This window comes from Pimephales promelas, chromosome 20 (assembly GCF_988280905.1).
Source record: "Pimephales promelas chromosome 20, fPimPro1.hap1.1, whole genome shotgun sequence".
NCBI classification, from domain to species: domain Eukaryota; kingdom Metazoa; phylum Chordata; class Actinopteri; order Cypriniformes; family Leuciscidae; genus Pimephales; species Pimephales promelas.
In genome coordinates, this window is record NC_142788.1 from 27826602 (window position 1) to 27834819 (window position 8218).

Sequence of the window (8218 nt, forward strand, 5' to 3'; positions counted from 1 at the left end):
GAAATCTGAGAGCGTTCTGTCCCTCCATTGACCGTAAGTGTCAGCATTTGGCTTTCAAAATCTGTGAGATTAGTGCGGGGACCGTTCGGTGTTATGGGGGGGTTTGCTCGGTTTCGGGTTGAGCTTTCCGCGACTACGCAACTGGGGTATAGGTTGCCAGGTTTTGATGACAAACGGGTTAAAATTGTATATGGTGTGTGGATTATGTGAATGTAATGCATTTAATACTAGATCTGGCAACTGGTCAACATTAGACAAACATATTGGTCCGATTATTCATAAAGGAGTTTGGGCCATGCAAATTACGGGAGTTTCCAGGGAGAAATAACAAACCGGGAGGGGTCCGGGAGATAGGGCTAAAAAACAGGAGAAACCTGGAAAAAATAGGTATTCCATTGACAGCTACGCATTAGAGCCAGACCGATTTATCGGCAGGCCGATATTATCGGCCGATATTAGGCATTTTCCAAACTATTGGTATTGGCAGTTATAATGGCCGATAAATGAATATTTCAAAAGTAAAATAAAAACGGACGAATCACGCTTCAACCATGTCATGAGTGTTGGAGTTGTATAGTTTGTCCACCAGAGGGCACTCTACACCATCCCTGTTGGCTACACTTGTGTATAATGCGCCACACATCCTGCATTTATATTAAAACTCATAAATTACTACGGTAATGTTAGGGAAATCTGTTAATATTTTGTTGCGCGTTTCTGAAAAAAATATATCGGCCGATATATCGAAATATCGGACTTTAAAAGCAACAAATATTTGTATCGGTATCGGCCATCAAAATCACTTATCGGTTGGGCTCTACTACGCAACTACCACTTTCAAACCAGAGAAAGTTTGTAAAGACATCATAAAAGTAATCCGTGTGTCATACCACTGCTGAAAAAGATCTTCATTTGTGTTCTGAAGATGACCGAAGTCTTGCTTGGAACAACGTGAGGGTGAATAATTAATGACAAAATTTCATTTTTGAGTAAACTATACCTTTAATGCAGGACATTTATTTGACCTAACATGTAAATAACTGGAAAATCAGGAGTGTTTCATCAGGATTTATTTTGTATGCGACTCACACTGTAGATTCAGATCCGTCGGTAAGCTGCAGGCCTGATGAAGCAGACCATCAAAAAGCTCCTCAAATCAGGCTGATTATACCAAAGGAGAGCGCAGCTTAAGTGAACGACGAACATTTCATCGGGAGGTGTTTCTCTGCCCTCTTTGTGCCCTCTGCAGGTCATTATTTCCAACATTAAGCCTGTGAGGCTGCCGTTTTCATCAGCTTTGAAGTAGTTCTATAGCCACGCTCATTATCGACACAGGCCGAACTCCCACCGCACATGCGCCTCCGCCCACCCGTATGTGCGCTTTACTTCTCTCCTGCCTGTTTACTTTACATAATGTGTATCTCTACAGGCCATGAATGTGGATATCATATCAAATTACAGCATGCTTTATGCTTCTGGAGATTTTACAAACAGTGGTTTATATAACAAGTAACCTTGTTTAAATTACTTTTGTCAGTTTGTCATAATGAAGTTAAAAATTAGATGTAGACTGTATACATAAGCACTGTTGTGAGATTTTTCCACCCATCCATCTAGAGACCAGTATTCAGATTAATCCCAGAATTTTATTTTTGCAGGGCTTATACAGTGTTTCCACCTTTTTTTTTTTTTTTGGAAAAATATTGATTACTGTAAGAATATGCTTGTGGTATTTTTATTGAAATATTTAATATTTAAAAAAATATATATATATTTTTTTGGAAGATTAGGGCTAGTGAGACTAAGGATGCATCGATATGAACCGATATATTGGCCAAAAAATCTAACTTTTTAGACAATTTTTAGGCAAATTTTGAGAACCTGATTATAAAAAAAGTCTCCTCATTAAAAGCCAAGATACAAACACAATTATGATGTTCTTATTTTAATGTTGTGTAGCCGATACGACAGACTTGCGCTGCATATTTTGCACTTTAACTGGATTTTCCTTTTTTAAAGTGATTTCAATCATATTTAAAAGCATCATGTTGGAACAGTGCGATTCTAAAGTGCCTCAGCTGAAGGAAATAATACATTATTTATCGGCTTTTAGATATCGGCTAAATGTTCTTGTTGGGCCGATAACGATAATATTAAAAATGATCATATATCGGCCGATACCGATAATGTGGCCGATATATCGTGCATCCCTAAGTGAGACGCATCTGAAATATTAACTATAGAAAGCTATTAAACATTAAATTTATTATTTTTACTTGTAATAGTCTATGGGGTAAGTTGTCACAATGGGAACCTGGTATTTAATCTTACACTAACCCTACCCATCAAACAAAACTGCAAATGCAAAAGACTAAAAATGACTCAATATAGTCTACTAGCTGAGACTCTTCTTTTTGTGAACAAATGTGACATAATGATGCAAAGACATGCTCGAATTTCCTGCAGAAATCCATCAGTACCACTCAAGCTTACTGTTTTGAATCGAGCTAAGGCAGATAGTTTTGAACACTGGCTGGTTATTTACTTGCTCAAAAATGTATTTCTGATCATTTTTAACCCAAAAAGTTACGGACTCTAGCTTTAAATAAGCAAACTTGCTCTTCCATTAGTGCGCTCAAACCTTTGGACCCCATTGTGTGTGACATATAGACTCTTTGCCTTATAACCAGTGTACAGTACTAATGTAGTTCACTGTCTGCTAGTCATTTCCCCCTCGCTGTCATTATGTAGACAGAGATGTCCAATTAGACCCTGTGTGAGAGAAAGCAGACAAAGGCATGTAACTGCCTTCTTCAGTTCAGCCCGTGATATCTGTAAGTCTCCAGCGGAGTGATTCATGTTATGGTCTTTTCATAGCTTTTGCCGCTGGTGGAGCCAGTTTGTGATGGTGTGTTGTACATTGATCTGCACATTTTCTGCGATTCGTCCACTCTCTGACTTAAACTGGTTTTGTATGCAGACCGCCTGCTTTTTGTTTCTGAATTATATTGATTTGTTTAGCACAGCGAAGGAAATTAAATAGGAAGGTTTGTCCTTGTATCCTTTCTGACCAGACCAGATAATACCAGCATGAGTTTCAATGCTGGTTTGGTGAGGGTCTATCTGGTTTAACCACTCTATGAAGAGTATTTGGAAATAAAACAGTTTTTCCGTCTTTCAGTCTGTTAATTTAAGAGACTTGTGAAGCAGCGTATTTAAAAGACTCTCTGCGCTATAAACCACAGAGCAAACATTTCCAACATTTGGAGGGAAAGACCGGATGATCTCTACACACTTATATGTTGTGCAGTGCCAGAGCCATCTGTGCTGCCATCCATCCACCCTCAGAGTCTAACACATCTAGCACAGAGGAACTGATTGGTGTTCATCGATTATGATACCAAAGCTCCAGGGTCTTGTATACAAATTAATACGACATTAAACTTGCTTTAAATGTGCCATTTGCTGCATTTAGAAGTAAAAATAATAATAATAATAAATTTTATTTGTAAAAGCACCTTACATTTTAAAAGAAAAACCTCAAAGTGCTACAGGTCTGACCATAAAAACAAAATCTAGACATATTTAAAAATCATAAGATCTGCTAAAAAGAAATGTCTTTAGACCCTTTTTAAAAGTGTCGATGGTCTGTCGTGCCCTCAAATGGTCCGGAAGGGCATTCCAAATCCGGGGAGCAGCAGAGCAAAAGGCACGATCACCCATTGTGCAGAGTTTAGTTTTTGGAAGTAAAATATAAGTATCCACTTTTGAAATTTTCAATGTAATCATATTCAAGAGTTTGAGGTTTGTAGCATCTAAATGAGATTTTTTTTCCCTACAACAACATTTTTGATAGAATTGTTAAAATGTATACAATGTTTAATAGGGAGCCAATGCTGTGTTGATAGAAGTAAATCTAAGACAGTGGGCCTCCCTTTTAGCACAACTTACCCAATGGCGATAGATATTTGTCATAGTTGCCATTTTAATTTATTTGCAAATGTAAGGCCGTGTGTCCACCAAAGCGTTTTTCCACACGCCTGGTATGTTTTCAATCGTTTTTAATGGGAGCGCCGCGTTTTTTAAACGCCATGAGCTTAACAAGGCGATAAGGCCGTGTGTCCACCAAAGCGTTTTTAGCCAGCTGAAAACGCTAGACGCTCTGCTGAAGACGCCGTGCTGTGGGCGCTTGAGAGCAGCGTTTTTTTCTGTTGAGACGTTTCGTTGCTATGATACAGAATATCTGCAGCACAGTTTGAAAGTTGTGACAGTTGGTCAGTGTGGTTTAGTCCCGCCCCTCCTCCACTGAGATTGGACGGCTGGGTAAAAAGTGACAGTGATGAGCGCTGCGTTTTATCCAAAGTTGAACATTTTTCAACTCTCGGCGACCAGTAAAAAACGCCGGGCGCTCAGTGCTTCAGCGTGAAAAAAAATGCTGAGCGCCTCATTACGTTCATGGCGTTTAAAAAAACGCGGTGCTCCCATTGAAAACAATTGAAAACATACGCTAGGCGTGTGGAAAAACGCTTTGAAGGAGCGTTTTTTTCACGCGGAAAACGCTAAAACGCAGCACTCATCACTGTCCCTTTTTACCCAGCCGTCCAATCACAGTGGAGGAGGGGCGAGACTAATACCACGAAGGCCGATCCACCAAAGCGTTTTTAGCTAGCAGAAAACGCAAGACGCTCTGCTGAAAACGCCTAGCTGTGGGCACTTGAGAGCGTTTTGGCAGCGCAGGGATTTTTCCGTTGAGACGTTTCGTTGCTATGATAGAGAATATCCGCAGCACAGTTTACTTGTAACTGATTTTGCAGATAATTTGAACATAACATAATAAAAAAAAAAATCATTAATTTAGTTAGCTAAAAATGTATTTTTCATCCATTTTGTTCGGTTTGCTCTGCTGGTTGAATGTTGTGACCATAGACTGTAAAAGCAGTTGGTCGGTGTGGTATGAGTCCCGCCCCTCCTCCACTATGATTGGACGGCTGGGTAAAAAGGGACTGAGCGCTGCGTTTTATCCAAAGTTGAAGATTTTTCAACGCTCGGTGACCAGTAAAAAACGCCGGGCACTGTTACTGTTAAAAACGTGTTACGCTCGATCATGGCATTTAAGAAACGTGGCGGTCCCATTGAAAACAATTGAAAACATACTTCAGGCGCGTGGAATACGCTTTGGTGGACACACGGCCTTAGTGTTTATAGATTTCAGATTTTCGTAATTTCGTTGCAGTGCTATTTTCATTCTTTTGCAGTTCTCGTACACGATAGTTTTCATTAGCGATAATGACTTTGCTTTTACCAATGTTGGCTTCATCCCTTGTTGTTCTGCTCTGGCGTCATCGCAAAAATTCCTTAGAGATCCCAATCGGCACGTGCATCAGCGGATCATACAGCTGCACACTGACTGATCTGCCAAGTGCAAATCACATGTTTTCCCACTGTTCAAAATGTCATCCATTGCATTCATAGGGTCTCTTGACACACACACACACATGCAGACATTAAAGTGAAGTGAGTGGGAAGCTTAATTATACAGGCTCTTATCTGGGTTTTTTCTGTTTTTTTTTTTTAACACAGCCTTTTTAATGTGTGTAATTAGTGGCATCCCAAATCATTTCAAGCAATCAGCTGTCCCTCCAACAGCGTATGGTCATAATGCTCTAATAAGACAAAAAGCATGGCTTTGAGAGAAGGGAAATTGATAAGAAGTTTGGGAAGTTCTGCTTTACTGTTTATAAAGAGTTAAAGAATAACCTCCATTAGCATAATTAACAACCAATAATGACGAGCATGTCTAAAGGCTGCACAAAATAGTTCAGATTGAGGTATCTTACAAGTCAGCGTCATCTTTTTGTGTTAGCCTTTACTTTGTGAGTGTGTTATAAGGCTGTCTATAGGAAGGAAGCACACAAGATTTTGGAACAGATGCGGTATTTAGATTCATACAGTCCGTTCAAGATGTGTATTTATCCTGCAAAGCCTTGTTATTATGTCAAAAAGTACAAAAACTCAAAACCATCAACTTTTAATAACGAGCTCCAAGCTGTTTCCATTTGTTCGAACCATCTTTGGTAGTTTTGTCTCCATTATAGAGCTGTCCATCACCACAAATAAATGGACAAAGAATGCGTTTTCTACAGCAGGGGTTGACATGGATTCTCTTAATGGCGTGGTCTTACAGAGACGTGTTTTGTAGGGTTTTGTGACAGGTCACGTTGCATCGTCTTTGTATGTGCTGTAATGATCATCTTAAATATTATGGATCTCAAGACCCTAATTTAAAGGAAAATCTGGATAGAGAAAATAGCCTTAATCGAGCCTGAACAATGAAAAAAATCGTTGTTCACGTTTATCTGGCTCAAATGGAGAGCGTGAGTGAATTAAAATTGGATCTGAGATACTTGGTATTCTGGATGGAGTTTGTGTCCAGACTGACAGGGATGAGAGACTTTCTGCAGCAAATAATCAAAATAATTCCTCTCTGTCGTTCCATTTTGTTCTGTTTGTCTTGGAGTGATCAGTGCAGACTGCTTGTGGACCGCATGCAGTGGCCCTGTTTTACTTTTAAAGTCATGTAAATGTATGATAAATATTAGCATTGAAATAGTCAACTACAAATTCAAGCGATAATAAAAATAAAATACAATACAGTTTACAAACATTACAATAAATAATAAACAAAATAAAATGGAACACAATAAAATAAAACACAACAAAAATTACAGCACAATAAAATATTTAAACAAATGACAAACATTACATTAAATAATAAACCAAATATTTTATTTATTATAAATTAAAACTTTACATTAAATAATAAATAAATGAAATATAATACAAATTAAATATTTTTGAAAAATTACAAATATTACATTAAATAAATAAATACAATATTATATTGAAATAAATTATAAATATAATACAATAAAACATTTAAATAATTGAAAATTTTACATTAAATAATAAATGCAAATATTACCTTGCTTTTAACTGAATGTATTGCCAAAAATGGCATATTATTCTCAAGAATTGCTGTTTTCCAATGAAAACGTTTAGTTCTTGCACCAAACTGGTTTATCTTTATTAATTTCATGACTGGCAAAACAACATTTAAAATCTCTCAATGTCTCTAAAAAATAGTTTTCTGTTGTTTTCTGTATAAATTGAGGTGATTGTGGAATGTGTCTGTGATTGACAGGATTTTTCTATATAATCACACAGAATAGAGATTATAGGCATGAGTACATTGTTTCTAGACTGAACCTTACACATGCCACATGTTTTCTACCCTCACTGTCACATAGCAACAATGCGTATCCATAGAAACAGCTTTAAACTTAAAACAAAATCAATTTTTTTTCTCAAATGCCGAACAATCATGGATAGACTTTGTGTCTCTGTATTGTTTTTTCCTCATGTAACATGAACTTGCCTTTTAACAGTAGCTGAAAATATGTGAAAAGAGACTCAGAAAAAGCTCATTTGACTTGAACATTTGCACAAATCTCCGAATCATGCATAAAATGAATACAAATATTTATTTACAAAATGAAAGAACTTTTATTATATATTTATGGAAGAGGATTACGAAATTAAGCTCAACTTTATTCTCGATATTTAATGAGTTTATTCTCAAGATTGTATTTCGACTTTTTTATCAAAATTTAATGAGTTTATTCTCAAGACTGTATTTCCACTTTTTTCTCGATATTTAATGAGTTTATTCTCAAGATTGTATTTTGAGTTTTATTTTTTAAATTTAACAAGTTTTTTCTCGAAACACAACGACTTTATTCTTGATATTTAACGAGTTTATTCTCAAGATTGTATTTCGACTTTTTTGCTCGAAATTTAACAAGTTTAATCTCGCATTATAATGACTTTGATCTCGAGATGGTTTTATTTTTTTATTATTGCTTGGCCCTAATCCTCTTCCTCTTATTTTGCATAACAGGTCTATTTTTTTTTTTTTTCCAAAACCTAATACGATATTAAATACGATCAAATGAACCTGACTACATTGAGGTTAAGGACATATTTTACTTTTTTACAGTGAAGAAATCTTCTAAAATGTCATATTATGGCATGGAACAAAATCATATTTATGATCTCTAAATGTTTTTTTTTTTCAGTTAGCGTATGAGAGGAAATTTAGTATGGACTTTTCAAAAAAAAACCTTCCCAATATGTAAAAATACAGTATATCTGAACATGA